Source organism: Apium graveolens, chromosome 3 (genome assembly GCF_009905375.1).
Source record: "Apium graveolens cultivar Ventura chromosome 3, ASM990537v1, whole genome shotgun sequence".
NCBI lineage: Eukaryota > Viridiplantae > Streptophyta > Magnoliopsida > Apiales > Apiaceae > Apium > Apium graveolens.
In genome coordinates, this window is record NC_133649.1 from 240,888,739 (window position 1) to 240,909,196 (window position 20,458).

At 35.9% G+C, this 20,458-nt stretch overlaps 1 non-coding gene across 1 annotated transcript; it reads left to right on the forward strand.

Annotated features, from left to right (window-relative positions):
* Positions 1 to 639: 639 nt before the first annotated feature.
* On the forward strand, positions 640 to 746 carry LOC141715332 (small nucleolar RNA R71). The gene has a single exon (XR_012572098.1). It is a non-coding gene; the product is annotated as a small nucleolar RNA R71 (small nucleolar RNA).
* Positions 747 to 20,458: the final 19,712 nt, after the last annotated feature.

The window sequence follows — 20,458 nt, forward strand, 5'->3', positions numbered from 1 at the left end:
TGATTCTCTAAGGTCTTGATAGAAACTGCTTGGCTCTTTCACATGAACCTCAACTCCTCCAATTCGGATTATTCATTAGATTGTTGCAGCTGGAGTTGTTGTCTTGGTGTATATTACGGTTGTTGAAAACCAAGAGGGTTGTATTGTTTTGCTGCATACTGCTGATAAGGCCGTTACACCGCATTCTGAGTATTGCTCCAGCTGAAGTTCGGATGATTGCGGTTGTTGGGGTGATAGGTGGCTGGAACTGGCTGCTCCGATCTCTGAAAGTTGCTCATAAATTGAGCTGATTCACTAGAAATAGCACACTGCTCTATTTCATGAGCACTAGCACAAAGGTAACAAACACTAGTGATTTGATTCACTCCATAATTAGCCAAAGAATCCACCTTCATCATCAAAGCCTTAAGTTGAGCAGCGATAGTAGTAGCTGCATCCACCTCCAGAATTCCTGCTACCTTGCCTTAAGGTAGTCTCTGATTTGGGTTCTGGTATTAATTGGCAGCCATCAGCTCAATCAATTTATAAGCTTCATCATAGCTTTTAGCCCATAAGGCTCCCCCTGATGCTGCATCAAGCATGGGTCTAGAAGTAGCACCCAATCTATTATAAAAGAATTTAATGATCATCCAGTCAGGCATCCCATGGTGAGGACACTTTCTAAGCATCTCTTTGTACCGATCACAAGCCTCACATAAAGATTCTCCAGATTGTTGAGCAAATTGAGTAAGTGCGTTTCTGATTGCAGCAGTCTTCGCCATAGGAAAGAATTTAGTTAGGAACTTTTGAGCAAGATCCTCCCATTTGGTGATAGACCTGGTGGTAGATAATGTAACCAACACTTAGCTTTATCCCGTAGAGAGAATGAGAAAAGCCTCAACTTAATAGCATCTTCAGAAACTCCATTGAACTTGAAAGTGTCGCAGATCTCGATGAAATCTCTGATGTGCATGTTGGGGTCTTCTGTTGGAGAACCCCCAAACTGAACTGAGTTATGTATAATCTGAATCGTGCTCGACTTGATCTCGAATATGTTAGCCGCGATGGCTGGTCGGAAAATTCTCGAATGAATATCATTAATCTTTGGCTGAGAGTAATCCATCAAAGCCTTCGTATTTGCTTCTGGTTCTCCCATTGCAATAAGAGCTTCTTCTTCAACTTTCTCGACAAGAACTTCTTCAAAAACTTCCTTAGCTACTACAACTTCTTCCTCAGCTTCATTCAGTGTATCGCAAGTAATATAGAATCAATTATAGTTCATTCCCACAGAGACTGGTTTAGGTTAATTTCAATCAATGATATGATTATTATTCAATGCTAAGACGAATAACAAATTGAGATCATTATAACTAAGATTTTTAACTAACATGCAATTAACTACGAGAATTAAAAGGTTGATTTAATTATATAACACAAACATGGGATTCTAACTTCATTACTACTTCAATCAATAGCTTTTTTGTTCTTAACCTTAGCATGCAATGGTGATGACACTAATCAGATAACACGAAACTAGTAAACGCCAACTTTTCTTGTACGAATACCCCACTACCAGACATCCACAAAAGAGATAGAAGCTGAATAGACACCGATTATATTGAGACCCTATATGTCTATAGAATTTGACAACATAACAATTTAATGTGCAAGTTATCTATAATAATTACATAGGGTAAGTAAGATGGTTAAAATTACCTACGAATCATGCATATCAATTACATGAACCTATGCTAGCATGGCAAGTTCTAAACCTCTAAATTCATTGTCGCTTCATTAGAGATTAACAAGCTATCTTATAGGTTCGCGACGCTCATTAGACGAATAAGCACAACCAATACTAGAATATCATAAAATCACCACATACTAAGGTATCCACACATATTAACTAAAGAAATCCATAAGTAAATCCGCCAGAACCCCACGATAACAATTAGCCCATAACCGAACTCATCATCACCGTGGGTTCCGATGAAAGCATGGTATAATAAACTAAGTCTTTATAAATATGAATAATAAAACCAAGTACGTTAAACAAGAGTATAGGTTCAACAAATAAGAAAACTAGCATCCAAGATTACAACTTAAAATAAAGAATCACAAGAATAAACCAGATCCTCTTCATCTTTGTTGAATTGTGCTATACGGTCTTCTTATATCTTCTCCTTAAGCTCTGGTATGTCTTGTTATGAAAAACGACCCTAAGTTATCATTATATAGCAGCCCTGATCAGCAGATAAGTCTAGAAATCAAAATTGTAGTAGAAACAGGATTCTTGAAACCTGACCTGGCGCGGCTGCGCGCTTCACCAGCGCGGGCGAGCTGATATTCTGTTCACCCGGCGCGGCCACGCGCTACTATAGCGCGGGGGCGCTGACCTTCTGGAAAAAAGTCTGATTTCTGCTTATCTTGCTAGTTTGAGATGGAGATCCATGAGCTTACTTCCTGGACACTTCCCTACACCAATTTAGCACCAAAATAATGCTAAATCTCCATGATCCCTATTATATGCCTGAAATGCAAAAACACTACAAAACTCATCAAAAACACAAATAACTTGAGTACAAAACATCAATTCAAGCCTTTATAGAGCATTCTAAGTGGACATAAATGCCACTTAACAGGGGGTGAATCTGTTTTTGTATTTTTCTGCTTTTCTTGATTTGTTTTATGGTGGTGACCAAAGTAAATTTAACCTTATAGTGAAATGTGTTAAAACTGAAATTAAACAAGTCGCAGTAAAGAACATAGATCTTTCAAAACTCACTTAATTTTATATTAAAATTAAGAATATTTTGCTATAAAATTTCTAGGCTCTTTGTTGATAAAGATCTTAGCTTCTTCCTTGAGAGAATATAAGATTTTTCTTATCTAAATTGTTATAAATGACAAAGCATCCGGTGTTTACTTTATAGATCAGTAAACATTGGTTATTACACAGCATGCAACAGCATGTACTAAACCCTATTTTTAGATAATCAAAATTTTCTATTTTGACTTAGTGTATCTTGCCAATCTTGCACGCCTGTGACTTTACTTTGCCAGTTAATCTTGGCCTTTGATCTTATACTCTTCAAGCTACTTTTTGTAGACTTGTCAATCCAACTGATTGGATTATTTGTTGATTGATAATCTTGGATATTGAACTGGTCTGCATTTTGTACTTTGAGTTTTACCTTGAGATCTCCAGTTTGGTATATAGAGAACTTGACATCTCGATAAGTATATTGGCTTGTTGAGATCTCTCTTTTCTCTATAGTTTTTCTGACTTGTAGAGGTCTCTAAGTTCTCTATAAGAGAATTTAGCTTGTCGAGATCTCTCATCTTCATGTCTTCATTTTGGCGTATCGATATCTCTGAGTTCTCTAGTGACCAATTGACTTGTCGATACCTCAGAGTTCTCTAGTGATATTTTGACTTGTCGATATCTCAGAGTTCTTTAGTGATATCTTGACTTGTCGATATCTCAGAGTTCTCTAGTCATACTTTGACTTGTCGATATCTCAGATTTCTCTAGTGAAGAAATGACTTGTTGATATCTCCAATCTTCATGTCTTCAATTTGGCTTGTCGATATCTCTGAGTTCTCTAGTAGCTTTGCTGACTTCTCTATAAGTCATTCTGGAGTTCTCGAATGAATTCTTTATGACACTTAATCTGTGACTTGTAGAGATCTTGACTTAGGATATTTTTCCTAAAACAGATTTATTCAACTCCAAATTTCTTCATAATTCTTCTGAGGCATGATCTTTTTGATCTTCTTCCAGATAGAATTCTTAGGCTTGATACTGTTTATAGAAAAAGACTCAAGTTTGCTCTATTTTACATTTTTACAGACTTTAAATGTTACAATACAAAATAAAAACTAAGATTACAATACAACTTACTTAGGTTTGTCAATTTGACTTAGTCTTGTTATTGTACATGCATGTCTTGCACAACATTGTCCTGAGGGTGGTCCTGTAGGACCATAAGACCTTTGGGAGTTCATCTGGCTAGGTCTTCTTAGACTCTTCCAATCTTTTCTCTAGGCCCCGGAGTATGGTCCTATTGGTTATTTCTACCTGTCTGTTCCCATGGGGGTGGGCCATGAATGTTCTTTTATGTTTGATGTCGAGCTCTTTCAAGTATGCTTTTAAATCTGATCCAATAAACTGCGGTCCGTTATCCAAGATTAAAACCATCGGGATTTCGAACCTCATCACGATCAAATCCATGAATTTTATGCAATCCTGCTGATTGATAGTTCACATGGATTTAGCTTCCGCCCATTTAGTCATGTAGTCAATCGCCACTAGGATGTAGCGTAAATCTCCTTTGGCTCGGGAAAAAGGACCCATGATGTCAATCCCCCAAACAGCAAAGGGAACCGGGGAGAGTACTGACCCCGGAAGGCTTGGGCTCTACTTCAGCACATTGCTGAACTTTTGGCACTTGCTGCACTTCTTTACATATGCCACCGCATCTGCGTGGATAGTTAGCCAGTAATACCCTTGTTTGATGACTTTGTAGGCTAGGGCTTTGGCATCTAAGTGATCTCCGCAAATTCCCTCGTGAACCTCTGAGAGACAATAATCAGCCTCATCCGGATCAATACATTTGAGAGTGGGTGTTGAGAAGGTTCGCCTATATAGTTGATTATCTTCAAGGAAGAAACGGGCAGCTTTATATTTGAGGTAACGTGCCTTATTGTAATATTCGGGATATCGCATATAATTATTTTATCTATAAATGATTATTATGTGATTATTATGTGAATTTTTTATGAATTATCTGATGATTGGTATTGATAAGTGGATGTTTATATATGATAAGATATGAGTATGTTAATTTTGTTATGTCCAGAATAAAATATAGATAATTGTGATATTTTCTGGTGATTTTTGGATCGTTATATGATTTTATAATGATTTTGCAGATTTACTAATTATTTTCTAGAATAATTACAAAACTATTTTATAAAGCCGGGAATCGTCCAACTTCAACCGTTTTTACGTTTTTACAACCCGAAACTCTTCGGAAAACTCCTTTCTAAAATCTGCTAATTCCGGACATTTTCCGTGTTTTGAATTTTTCGATCCGGATTACGGTTTGACCCGTACGCGTCCCGACGTACAATTTTCGATACGATAATCATTTCGACAAACTCAACAAAACCCGTATTCTCGAAAGACGGGATATTATTATATTATTTTCGTATAAAGTGTTTTATAAGAAGCCCGATTTGGATAATTATCCAATACGGGTATCAAATCGGATCGTTCTTGCAGTTACTTAACGGCTAAGTTCTAATTTATCGATCAGAAACGATCCTAACACGAACCAACATTCCAAAAATATATATAGCTCTTTTATTATTCATTTTATTCGTATAATCATAAACAACCAGTGAAAATATATAATTTACAGAGAAAAAACCCTAAAAATGTTGTGTTCTTCATAATCAAACCCACGAACGAAGGCGTTATCGAACTCCGATTCAAGCGTGTAATATATCGAATCAAAGTTCTCGAAAAGCTCTTTCTAAATCAATCAACACTTTTGGTGCAGAAATCAAGGTTATTTTCTTATTTAATTATTTTATTTCAAATTATTTAAAGATTAGATTATGAAATTGTGTTCTTGATGTTGTTGACATGATTTGATGGCTTAATCTTGTAGATAATTTTATCCTGGTCATTTTGATATATTATATGACTAATTTGGAGTTCAATAACATATAGAAATTGAGGTTTGATTCTCAGAATATTAAATTAGGGTTTATATACTTTGAATGTTCTTGATTAAATTTAGGAACTTTTGATTCAATTAATCTGGGTTTGATTGAGCTATACCATTGAATAGATCGTTTAAAAACAATTCGATTCATGTATAAAGTTTCTGTGTTGGAAGCCCGAATCAGATGGCCGAAATTCTGAGCTTCTCGCCGGCATCAATGGCGATGTCGCCGGATTTCTACTTTTGGAAGTGTTTTACGGTCGTGATTGCCATAGCCAAACCTCTGTGATGGTTTTAAATCAAACCCAGTCAAAAAATAGAAGAATCTTGACGTTCTAGTGATTATCGCGGCTCGCCGGAAAAATATCCGGTCGCCGGATTCTAGAAATCGGCCTGTCGGGGCAAGTGTTCTTATTCGACCCGGAAACCCGATTTCGACCCGGTTCTTTGAATCGCTTTTGATCCTTTTTTCCCCTATTACAAATCTAAAAATCTGTTATTACAATTTTGATTTAAAAATAAATCAAAAATCTAATTTCTTTTATTCAAAAAATTCTTTTAATTAATGATAATTCATATTTTTTTTAATTATTATTTACTTAAAAATAAATCTGATTTATTTTATTAATTAAATGATTAATTTAATATTAAATGATTAAATAATTTAATTAATTATTAATAAATTTTAATTATATAATAATTAGATCTAATTATTTATTTTTGATTTAAAAATTCCGAAAAATAGTTTCGAGCTTTAAAATATTATTTTAAATTATTTTCAAGGCTCGATAATTATTATAAAATTATTTTAAAGCCAGATTCGGGTATTCAAACTCTACTATTTAATTATAAAATGATTCGGAGTCTCGTTTTAATTCCGAAAAATGTTCAAAAATTCGTATTAAATACCTGGAAAATCATTTTAATCCCGAATCTTCTTTGAAATATTATTTGGATTGAATATCTTACGTGTTATGTGCCATATGTGATCTTATTGATGTATAAAATGACTGTACGTGCATTATTTGACTGTTTTATTCATAACTTTCTATTGGTACGTCGGATTTGGGTGAAACGAAAGGTAGTTAGAAGCTTGTAATGAATAGAATGAGATGAAAAGTAGTATTGATAAATGAATGTGATGTTTAAAAGAGGAAAAAAGGTGTAGAAAGGGAAAGCAGATAGTCAGTGAGTGGGAACCAATTGACAAGTACGAGTAAAGTAAAAGTGAATTAATAAGGCAAGTGCTTCTGCTCTTTCTTGTGATATATTGCAAGTACATTTGAACTCTTTTCATTATCTTATTCTAAACAGTTCTTGTTCTATATTGCAAGTACTTTGAAGTACTTAACCCTAAACCCGGATTCTTATTAATCATGAGCCGCAAGCCTGATTCCTTGTAAACCATTGATTGTTAAATTCTTGGATACGAACCATGAAAGGAATATGTCCTAAGTCCAATAATGTATTAGGATTTAGGAATAACTTTTATGTAATCTGTTTTGATTTCATTGATATTAATAAAAGACTTGTTTTGTTTTTATTACGGGCTTTATCTATTTAAGTGTATAAATAAGATATACCATAGTTTAGAGTAAAACTTTTTATGGATTATGATGAGATCATAATAGTGAGACCTAAAAGATGATAACTCTAAACTTAAATAGTTCCTGGTCATAGGATTACTAACTGGTAATTAATAATCCGCAAAGATCGGTACATACTTTGCTTGCTTCATTATGAAGGATGTCTGTTCTCATAGACATTTGTGTGGTGACACTATAGCTAGTATGTAGGTGCTTATTATAGAATAAGTTCACTGAACATGACTCGCACAGCTGAACAACTGATGGAGTTCACTCACGTGTCAGCAGTTGTTCACATAGTGATAGTTGTACAAGTATCCTTAGACTTGAGGTCATCATAGTCATCTTGTGTACATTGAACTATGCTTTGGTTTAGTTCTTAGTCTCCAGGGACAATTATTAGGGCTCTACTGGGTATAGGAATTTGTGCACGAAGATAGTGTATGATCAATAAAGGATCTACCCCTTCCAGTGAAGGAAGCGAATGTTCAAGGCTGATCCACTTATGCTAGTTCAGGAATCTCTGACCAGAGTGAATGAAATTAGAAAGGAGTTTCTAATTTGCATAGAACTACGCATAGTAAATGGTAAGCAAGTGATTAAATTAGATAGGCTTGACACGAGATCCATGCCTTGTATTTAATCGGGACATTGTAGGGTAGAAGGAGTTTATTGTACGGTAACTATTCACTGAATAGGTTCTTGGTATTCTAAGCAGTGAATTCATATTATCCGGATAGTCGCGATATGCTGAGAAGTATCCCTCACGATGTAGAATAAATGTGATTAATTAATTAATCATATTTAATAAATTAGAGAATTTATATAAATAATGATAAAATAGTTTTATTATTATTTATTTCTACTACCGGCTTAATATTGAACCTACAGGATCACACCATAAAAAGAGAATGATTTAATGGTGGAGGAATTAATTAATAATGGCTAATAATTATTTATTTGTGAAATAAATAGTTAATTGGTAAATTTAATAATTAATTAAATGAGATTTAATTGATTATAAATTAATTAAGAAAAGTTCTTAATATTATTAATTAAGGATTTAATTTTTGGAAATTAAATCAAGAGAGAGAATTATTTCTAAAGTGTTTAGAAAAAGGATTAATAATTAAAAGGTGTTTTAATTATTAATGAGAATAATAAATGGGATAATAATTATAATATTTATGGGAAAATTTCAGCTGAAAATTTTGCCTATAAATATAATATTATAGACCCTATTTTTATTCGAACCCCAAAACCCAAAAAGTTTGGAAAACCCAATTCTCTCCACCTCCTTCCTCCCTCCTCCTTAACATCATTTTCTTGGTGGATACCGGTGGAGTGCTTCACACTTGAGGAGCAACTGCTAAGGATCTCTGATCGTTGTCTCCGAATTATTTTAAAGGTTAGATTCGATCCCTCGAATTTTTATTCATGATCTGTATGCTTTTATTTGGATTTTATATGTGCGAAAGTGTTTTGCCATGCCCCGCTGCGTTTAAAATCCAACAATGGTATCAGAGCATAGGTTGTATGTATATAGATCTGTGGTAAAAATTTCAGAATTTTATGTGCTTGTATGAATTAATTATGATTTTTACAAGTTATATCATGGATTAATTTTGTCTGATGAGAAATCTTTCTCAGAATAATTTTGAATGTTGATCTGGGTTCTACAAGTGTTGTAGATCGTCTGGGTATTTTTTTCATAATTTTATGATGTATAGATTTTTTATTATAAATTTTTGAAGTTCTTACAATTAAATTCGTAATTAAATAATCTTGTATATATATATAAATTGTTAGTTAGTATGTATATACATATGTTGTTGCTATACTGCACGGGAAGCAAAGCAAAGACACAGAGCAGGTACGGCAGAAATGCAGACAGGTACAGAGAAAACAGCTGTCAGGCGCGGCGATCGAGAAGAACTGTCAGGCGCGGCGATCGAGAAGAACTGTCAGGCGGCGGAAAGGGGTGTCGTGCATTCCGGGAATGCGTTACACCCTGTGGCGCATTCACGGAATGCTTTACACCTTTTAATTGGTTAAAAGGGTTGTAACGCATCACCGGAATGCGTTACAGGGCTTGTAACGCGTTCCTGTAATGCGTTACAGCCCGACTGTTTACATTAAAATTGATTTTCTGGGAGTTTCGTAACTCCGTTTTGGGCGTGCAATATACCGTTGGATTCGTTTTTCCGAGACGGATCTAATGGAGTGATCAATTTTAGTTTATATAAAAGTTTTGAACTGTTTATATTTCCGAAAGTGTTTTAAAGCTGTTTTTAACTGTTTTTAATTGCTTTTAAATGCTTCATGTGATACATAGAAATGTATAATGCTTAGACTAATGTGCTAGATGAGATAACATGCCTTCCTTGATGTTTATTCATGTTGATATATGTGATATATGCTTAGTTTATCATGCGATGATAGATTTAGGTGAACTTAAATGAACATAAGGTGTTTATTAGACAACCTAGTATAGTGAAATTGTTTCATAACCTTAATAACAATATTATGAATACAATCATGAGATTCTTGTGTTTGTGAAACACGTAATTGAATATGAATTTTCAATATGAGAGAAAGGATGATTCTGTCAACAACAGATTTCTATCTGTAAGAAAGGGTTATTAAGTGACGCCTCTTGACAATGCTCCACCCGATCTGGGAATCATCTGATTATTGATTATTGATTTGAAATATTTAATTTAAAAGGAAGAATCTCTTTATAATATGATTATGATTGTAATGTTATATAATCCCTCTAAAATTAAATAATATCAAGTAGTAATTGGCCAATGACACAACGGGCTTATGTCGGTCATAGACTTCCAACATGATAGAAAGTAGTTCTTATTTTTGAATCATTGTCGGTTCGTGCTACAGCCGAGGGCTTTGATTTCGAAATCAGAAATACTTGTCTATTACATAGAGATGTGTACACTGAATAAGAATCTAAAGGTCGGTACGTGCTACAGCCGTGGGCCTTTGGGGACTGATTCAACTGTACGGAATGTTGGGTTAGACTTGACTTAGAATATTGAGTTTGTCGTGCCACAGCCGAGACTCAATTATTCAAGAGGCTAAAGTTTGATTAGGGAATAACATAAGATGTAATTGACCAGAGTTGTCTGCCTATTGAACATTACATGGCGGTTCGTGCTACAGCCGGGGTTGTGTAATGGAATGTAGGATCCCTATTCCCACTAGCATTATGAATGCTTAATTTTTCACGTAGGGGGTTGAATAAATTAGGTAAACTAGTGGGAGCCACTTATGAATAAAGACCCGATTCATATAGTGTTTTGAAATGAAATCGAATATTTGCTAAGTGTTGTTATGTAGTTTATCATTTACAGATTTACTTTGTATGTTATGTCTTCTGCACTATCACTCAGGAGCATACTAGATGCTCACAAATTGACTGGTCCTAATTATGCTAACTGGCTTCGAAACTTGAGAATTGTTCTCAGGATTGAGAAGCTGGAATACGTGATTGACTCACCTAAGCCTACTAAACCTACTAGTGATGCACATAATGATGAATAGGTTGTGTATCGTAAGTGGATAGATGATGCAAATGTTGCTCAATGCATCATGCTAGCTTCCATGAACATTGAGCTACAGAAGCAACATGAGCATATGGATGCTCACACTATCCTAATGCATCTACAAGAGTTGTATGATGTGGCAGGAAGGACAGCTCGATATGAGATATCGAAGGAGCTGTTCGGTTGTAGGATGTATGAGGGATCATCTGTGAATGACCATGTACTTAAGATGATCAATTTGATTGAACGTCTTGGACAACTTGGTTTTGCCATGGATGGGGAGCTGAGCCAAGACTTGGTCTTGCAATCGCTTCCGAGTTCGTTCTCGCAGTTTGTTGTGAACTTTCACATGAATAAGTTGGATGTCAGCCTGCCTCAACTCCACAACATGTTGAAGACTGCGGAATCGAATTTTCCCCCTAAGAAGAGTTCTGTTCTTCTAATTGGTGAAGGTTCCAATCCTAAGAAAAGGAAGAGGAACTCTTCCAAGAAGAAGAAGGTAGGTGAAGAAAAGCCGGTTCCACCAAAAGCTGAAGACCCCAAGAGCAAAATTGTTTGCTTTCACTGTAACAAGGTGGGGCACTGGAAGAGGAACTGCAAGGTTTACCTTGCAGAATTGAAGAAGAAGAAGGGTAGTGAGACTACCACTTCTGATTCAGGTATGTTCATGATAGAAGTGAATATGTCATTAAATCAAATTTCTACTTGGGTATTAGATACCGCCTGTGGTTCTTAAATCTGTAATTTGTTGCAGGGACCAAGGAGAAGTAGGACTCTTGAGGAAGAGGAGGTGATTCTACTGATGGGAAATGGAGCAAGAGTTGCTGCTGAAGATGTAGAATCATTTCATTACATATGCCTATGGGCAAGACTATTGTTTTAAATAATTGTTATTTTGTTCCCTCGATTGTGAGGAATATTATTCCCATGTTAGACTTGGCTGGATTTTCATTTATTATTGAGAATAATGAATGTTCTATTCTTAGAGATAATATTCTTTATGGACGTGGTACTTTAAATAATGGTCTGTATAAATGTGACATAATTTACTTCAGATTGAATAAACTAATAAAAGAAAAGGGATGATGAAAATCTCACTTTATAGTGGCACTGCAGTCTACATTTAGTAGACATGGAGAGAGGGCTACAAATTTGCTAGGAATGGTACACACAGATGTATGTGGACCAATGTCTACGCAAGCCATGGGTGGATTTTCATACTTTGTTAGGTCACACACACTGTAGAGGGGGTGAATATAGTGTATAATACAATCAAATCGAACTTTAATATATTAAGTAACAGAAAACAAACTTTATTGAAACAATAAACTCTGTTACAGTATGGAACTGTTACCTCTCAGTGATGAACAAATATCACGAGAGCTGTTAGGGTTACAATGAATAATCTTCTCAAATATGATAACACTTATAGTGTAAACCCTATGTTTGTGTTTATATACTACACAGTTACAAGATAATCGCTAATTGATATGGAATATAATTCTGCTTCCTAAAATATATCAATCAGATATCTTTTCTTCCAAGTATTCCATTCTTCACGGAACTCCTTCTTCATGCATATCTCTTCTTATGTTTATCTCGATCTTCTTTCCTTTAATCAGCTACTTCCCTTATCTGATCGTCCTTCAGCACTTAAGTTCTGATATCTAACTTCTGATGATTATCTCCTGATAATATAAGTACTGATATCCTTAAGTCCTGACTTCCAATATAAGTACTGATCAACAGTTAAGTACTGATTTGTCTTGTTAAGTAAGATCTGAAATCTAAACATAAATTATATTAGCCATGACATTATCAAATATATCTCACAATCTCCCCCAACTTATAAATTAGCATAATATACAAGTTTAACAGATATTTGATGATGTCAAAAACATTAAGTACAAATGCATGAGAATTAGACTAGATAACTACAACTTACAGTCCTTAAAGCTTTACCAATATTCAACTTCTGATAACAACTTCAGTCTGTACAAATATCAGAATTTAAGCAGTTGTAGATCTTCGACTTGGCTTCATCATCTGATCTCTCTGATATCAGGAGTTGTTCTGAGATAGTTCTTCAACAAACATTTCTCAGCATATCTGAGTTCATCAATCATTCTCCTTTTGGCATCTTTAAGCTCTGCAGTATCTTCACCAGTTTGAAAGATTGCAGCTCTGAGATCATTGATCTTTGCTTTTCTCAACTCCTGATCTAGTCTTATGACATAGGCTTTGTCAGACTCCAGATTGAATTCAAGTCCCTTAATACCAAGATATGTTCTGATCTGTGCAGTATTAGGCTTCATATCAACAATATCACCATTGTGATCTCTGTACTTTGGAACATATGTGCTGTCAGACTTAACAGAATAAAGCCTTTCCTGTCTCTGAATCTGTTCTTTTAAGTAGTTTGCAGCAGTTCCTGTTATTCTATCATCCACTTGAAGTAAGAAAAGTACATGCTCCAATTCTTCAAAATACTTCAATGGAATGGCATTTTGTCTTATATGATAAACCCTACCATCTGTCATGAAATACAACATGATGTATTCTTTCAAGTAGGTATGGTAAACCATCTGTACAGATTCCAGTTGATTCAATCTCTCAGGAGTTGCTCCAATACCTGGTTCACTCAAGGAAGTTGGATCATTGGTAGTGTTATGTATTCTTCTTTCATCAGCACTTCCCAATCCAGTCTTATCTCTAGCTTCCTTTCCAGTAACTACTCTTACTTCAAAACCACTTGCAGTAGTCTTCAAAGGTTGAGTCTGTTTTGCTTTAGTGAATCCTGGTAGGAGTGTCTTTGGTCTATTTTCTGATATCAAGTTAACTTGAGCTATGTCAGAGGTTACTTGCTTCTTCTGAATATCAGAACTTACAATTTCTTGACTCTGAACAACTTGAGCCATGTCAGAGGTTGTTTTAAGAACTTTTCTTGAAGTCAGAGCAAGATCATCCTTTTCATCAGTAATTTCTTCATCCTCAGGAGGCACATAAACCTTGATAGGTTCACCAACTTTTTCTTTACCCTTGGATCTTGGATCTATCTGCGGTTGTGATCTAGCCAATGTTGCTTCAGTAAGTGTCCTTTCTTTGATCACAATGCCTTTGAGTTTTGGAAGTGGCTTTTTACCAGAAGCTTCAGATTTAGATGTGACTTTCTCTTATTTAAGCTTGGCTTCTTCTTTCATTAAACTCTCCAAGTCCATTCCTGGATTTTCCTGAAGAAATAACTGTCTTGACATTTCCTCATCAAGATCTAAAAGTTCATCAGAACTTATCCTTTTACCAGTAGCAGAACTTATTCTCTTCCCAGTATCAGAACTTGTCCTGTGACTAGCTTGTCTTGATGTGAATCCTCTACCTTGACTATGACCTCTACCCATTCCAGAGTTTCCTTGATCATCTTTTTCATTATCCTTTCCTGTCAGTGTCTTGTCAGTCTTGCATTTGGACTTAATTACTTTCTCCCCCTTTTTGGCATCAGCAGGTAGTAGAAGAGAGATAAGTAATTCCACTGAGGATTGGATTTCAGTTAGTTGTGATTGCTGAGAAGCTTGATTTTTCAGAATTTCATCAATCTGAGCTTGTTGATGATCTTGAGTCTTCTCAATATAAGCAATCCTGTCAATGGTAGGTTGGAAGAACTTTTTCTTATCAATTTTCCAAACTTGTTCCTGTTTGATAAAGTTCTCCTGAATCTTGTGTAGCTCTGCATGAGTAGTTGAATGAAGACCTTGTAGATGTTTAGTACTCAATGCAGTGACTCTAAGCTGGGTTTTGAAATCATCAGAATTTAACATTTCATCAGCTTTAGTCAAGTGCTCAGCAAGATGCTTTTCAGTTGGAACACATGAAACTGAGTTCCATTCCTTAGTCCACTCCTGACCTGCAGGAGTTTCACTTCAAGGTACTGGTGCTTCTCCGGTAACAAACTTCTTAATCAGTTCAAACTTTAGAATAGTCTGTTGAGGAGCATGTCCTAAAGGACCTGCTGTATCAGCATCTGCAGTTGGAGCAGCATCACCAGTATCTCCAGCATTTGCAGCATCAGAACTTAAAGAATCAGTATCTTCTGATAAGATAATAGTGTGAGTAGCAATAGAGGCTTCAGCATCCTCTAATTGCTGATCTTGTTCTAAGTTCTGATCAACAGCCAAATCCTGATGTTCACCTAAAGTCTGATCATCATCATCATGATTCAGAGAAGATGGTGTTGATAACTCTGGAGTTTGAACAGCATCAGGAACAGGTGTTGTAGAAGGATTAGTTGCTGGTGGAGCTTCAAAGAAAAGTATTTCAGGCACAACCAGGTTCTGAATATCAACTTCAGCACTTAGGCCTGGATCAACAGGAGAGACAGACTTTTGAACAGGAGACACGGATGGTGTGTTGGCCTTTTCAGTAGTAGCTTCCTTAGATGGAGTTGATGGAGAAGAAGTGACTGGAGCAAATTCCTTGTCTTGTGAGATCAGAGATTCCTGATCCCCTTCCTTAGCTGCTTCCTCTTCATCATCTGAAACTGGCCTTTTTTCCCTCTGTTTCTGGTATCTCTTTGTTGATTTGGATTCCTTGGGAGTTTCAGGCACTGTCATTCTTCTAAGCCTTTTGAGAAGCCTAGATCCCCCAATTCCAGAATCCTTCTGGGAAGTCTTTTTCTCAGCTTCACCTACAACAGGTTCTGAAGAAGGAACCTGTTCCTCGGTATCAGATTCATCTCTCAAGGCAATCCTCCTTCTCTTTTGAGGTGTTTGAGGAACAGTCTTTGTCCTCTTTGGCTTGGAGGATGAAGGCTTCACAGTAGGTGTTGAGGCTGAGGGTTGATCATTCTGTGAAGTGGAGAGATAGGATTTGAGATATGTCCTGAGGGTAGGTTGAGTAGAATGAGTGGTAGGTGCTGAGGATGATGGTTTTTGGGTGTTTATTGTTGGTTGGACATCAGAGTAAATAGATCTATAAGTATCAGGATCAGCATTTACTAGGATCTGTTTTACAGACTGAGGAATCTGTAATGGTCTAACCACTGATTTCTTAGTGTCAGCATTTACCAGGTCATTAAAGTATCGTTTTGCAACTTTAAAAGGTGGGGTTGAGGAACCGACTAATTGAGGTTCATCAGTACAAAAAGTATAAATAAGTTGACAGAATCTAGCAAAATACACAACATTCCTATCCTCTGTCATCCTATCCCCAATAAAACCAATTATACCAGTTGTAAAATCAAAATGAGTTTGATTGATAATAGCATACCCTATGTGCTGACTCAGAATTAGGATAGCATCAAAATTCGAACATTTGTTCCCAAAAGCTTTGGTGATGCAGTCGAAGAAGAAGCTTCATTCTCTTCTGATATGAGCCCGTTTCAACTGCCCAAGTTTTGCCAAACTCCTTTCATACCCCAAATTTGCCATTAACTCCTGAAGAGCTGATTCTTCTGGAATTGAAAAGGTACAATCTTCTGGGAGATGTAGAGTTTTGCGTATTGTACCAGGAGTGACTGCATAAGATGAATCACCCACTTCGAAAACAATACTGGGAGTGCCATGTTTACCACCATCATCAAAGTGCCCAGTCCGCCAAAATGTCAGAACTTGTTGGCTCGAAAAGACTGAAGGCTGGGTCAGTGCATACCCAATCTCACTGTGTGCAAGAAGATCTTGCACAAAATGCAATTCAGAAGGAACTTCAGCATGATCAAGAATTGCAGCATATTTGTTTGGAACAAACTTAGCTCCATCAATGATTAAATCCTTAGGTACCATGTGAAAAATTGAGATTTAAAAGTGCCTGTTAGGTGTTTGATAAAATGTCTGTATGAAAAACCAACGTGAGAGAAAGAGAGAGTAAAAGCAAGTAGAGAGAAAAGTATGAAGGAAATAAAAGATTAAAGAAATTCTTTTTATGTCGTACTTATACTCTAAAAAAAATATTACCGTTGGACACCTGTCAGACATGCAGTAATAACGGATAGTTACTGGGCGCGAGAAAACAGTAATCATTACTTGCCCACTTGCCTGTTTTCAAGGAAAAACCGTTCCATTTACCCAGATATTCCATTAATCAAGGTGAAACCGTTTTAATTGAAAATCGAAACCGTTCCCACTGATTTAATTATTTTTCACTGCATCATTAATATTTTGAAAAGAAATCAAGTGAGAATGACCAAGATAAATCATATGAGTAAGTACTGATAAAGGAAAGTCAGAACTTAAATTAAAACATAATTTATATGGTCATCAAAATATCAATCAGGATTTATCAATGCATTACAAAATAACTTAGAGACAAAATCTTGAAATAAAGACAGATTTCATTAATATATCAAGAGAATACATTCATGAAATGGAAATTACATCAGTACTTATACAAGATTTCCCTAAGCTACTAAACCTAACATCAACAGCTTTAGTCCTAGCTAAGAAGCCTGACAAAGCTGATGATGAAGAAAAACAAGAAGAAGACAAGATTAAATCATTTCTTCTTCTTCCTACTCTCGACAAATAGAATGGCGAGTCGGATGATTCGCTCTTGCTGGTGGAGAGCTTCCAGCCTTTCCTTCTCCAATCGCTCTAGATGGCGATGGTAGTCCATATAGAAGAACAGGAGTTGGGTCAGTACCTCCTGTGGGACAGAGTCCCATATCTCCTCAGGAATGGCCGTGACGTGCCATTCGTGCTGCCAGTCGGCACAGCTTAGCTCCATATTGAAGTTTTGGTAGTTCAAAAACATGTTGTATCTGACCATTGTGTTTTTGAAAGAAAAAGTATGAAGGTAAGTTTGTGAGAAAGAGTGTGATGGGAAGGCTGATGTGAAGTGGCTGCTTATATAGGCAAGAGAATGCCAGGAGACGTAAAAGTATTTAATGCTGACAGGTAGAATTAATTCTACCTCGTTTCCCCAGACTTGGAAAAAGAATAACATTCATTGGAAAGAGAAAACATGGTTGAATGCGCACAAGACACAAGTAAAAGTTGACTGTTCAAGTACGAGTACCATGAATCCTAACCATAGTGACTATTAATCTTCCACTTCACATGTTCTAGTTTGTACCGAGACTGTTATCAAATTTTATCCACAGATAAGTCAAGTAAAGAATTTAGACTGTAATATCAGAACTTAGACTTATTTCAGAACTTAACAGTCATCAGAACATAATTTCTTAACTCGAAAAAGGAATGCCTATCTAATTAAATCCTCATACAAGTGCTGAGTTATACTCTTCAGAACTTAATCGTCAGAATATGCAACCAGAACTTGGCCTCAGAGTAAGTGCAAAATGACACAATGACTGTTTATCTAAAACAACATAGACCACCACAGTAATTTTCATCATTCAGATGGAGTGATTAGTGTGTGCATCAAGCTAAATAGCAGACAAAGAGTAAAGTCTGATTCACTTCAGTATATCTTAGAAATAAGGCATAACTAAAATTTTGCTAAAGAGCTGTCATTATCCTGAAACCTACTGATGAATGAGTTCATGCTTGAGTCTACCTCAACTGTTTTGTGCTAATTTTATGCATGTTTTTAAATTCTATTTTACAGTGGCTCCTCAATGTAAGTGAGTCACGACTGCTTATCAGAATTTATGCTATTATCAGAGTATTTCTCCAGTAATCATAGAGTGTGAAAAGTCACCAAGAAAATAGTTTGCTTTTTTAATGCATATTTACTTAATACCAGCAATGCACTTGGGTCTTCCCTTCCACATTTTTACTCTAGATCTCAAAGGAGTACCTGATTTTATTCTTTGAACCTTTTGATTTTTCTTTTTATAAGTGAGGTTTATCAGCACTTAGTACATTGAGCAGTTTTACTAGTATCAGAACTTAACAGATGAGTAGCATTATTCTAATTTGTGACTTAGTAATAAGATAAACAAAGTAAACTCAACTAAGCTCAATTATTAGAATTTGCTAGTGTCATAAGATTTCCACAGAAATAATTACTTCTTATATGGGATCATTTGTTTATTGAAGACTAGTAAGTCAGTATCTAGCACAGTTATCCTCATAGGATTGAATGGTTACTTAGACAGACATATCACTTATCAGAGTTTAGAAACATATATCAGACAGCAGTCAGTACTTAAAAACATTTGTCAATTAATCACAGAATACACAAAGAGATTAAATTCTGTAAATACTGATCATAAAGTCTGATAATACAGAACAAGACTAAGCAGATTTAGAGAAAGAACCCGAAATCATTCCAAGTTCATTTACCAATCTTGTAAAAGTGGCTTCACACAGTGGTTTTGTGAAGATATCTGCGAGTTATTGATCTGTTGGAACAAAGTACAATTCCACTGTACCTTCATCCATATGTTCCCTTATGAAGTGGTACCTGATGCTGATGTGCTTTGTCATAGAGTGTTGAACTGGATTACCTGTCATAGCAATAGCACTTTGATTATCACAGTAAATAGGGTTTTGAAATATGTTAACCCATAATCCAGTAACTGATTCTTCATCCAAAGAATCTGTGCACAACAGCTTCCTGCAGCAATATACTCTGCTTCAGCAGTTGATGTGGAAATTGACTTTTGTTTCTTGCTGAACCAAGAAACCAATCTGCCTCCAAGGAATTGGCAGCTTCCACTTGTGCTTTTCCTGTCAATTTTGCAACCTGCAAAATCTGCATCTGAGTAACCTATTAGTTTAAAATCTGATTCTCTAGGATACCACAATCCCAGATCAGCTGTTCCTTTAATATACTTAAAGATTCTTTTCACAGCTGTTAAGTGAGGTTCTCTTGGATCTGCTTGAAATCTTGCACAAAGACAGGTAGCATACATGATATCAGGCCTACTAGCAGTTAGATAGAGTAGAGAGCCAATCATACCTCTGTAGTCAGTAATATCTACTAATTTACCAGTATCCTTATCCAGTTTTGTTGCAGTGGCCATGGGAGTGGATGCACTTGAACAATCTTGCATTCCAAATTTCTTCAGCAAGTTTATGGTGTACTTGGTTTGACAAATAAAAGTGCCTTCTTCATTCTGCTTGACTTGAAGGCCCAGAAAATAGCTAAGTTCCCCCATCATACTCATCTGATATCTTGACTGCATTAGTTTGGCAAACTTCTTGCAAAGTTTGTCATTTGTAGACCCAAAAATGATATCATCAACATAAATCTGGACCAGAAGTAAGTCATTTCCATGGTTGAGGTAGAACAGTGTTTTGTCTATTGTTCCTCTATTGAATCCACTTTCCAGAAGAAACTGAGCTAAAGCCTCATACCATGCTCTAGGAGCTTGCTTAAGTCCATAAAGTGCTTTATCAAGCCTGTAGACATAATCTGGATGTTTGGAATCTACAAAGCCTGGAGGTTGTTCAACATATACCTCCTCCTCCAATTCTTCATTGAGAAAAGCACTTTTCACATCCATTTGAAAGACAGTAAACTTTTTGTGAGCAGCATAAGCCAAAAATATCCTTATGGCTTCTAACCTAGCAACTGGTGCAAATGTTTCATCATAATCAATTCCCTCATGTTGAGAATATCCTTTTGCAACCAGCCTTGCCTTATTCCTTGTAATTATGCCATCACTGTCAGTTTTGTTTCTGAATACCCACTTTGTACC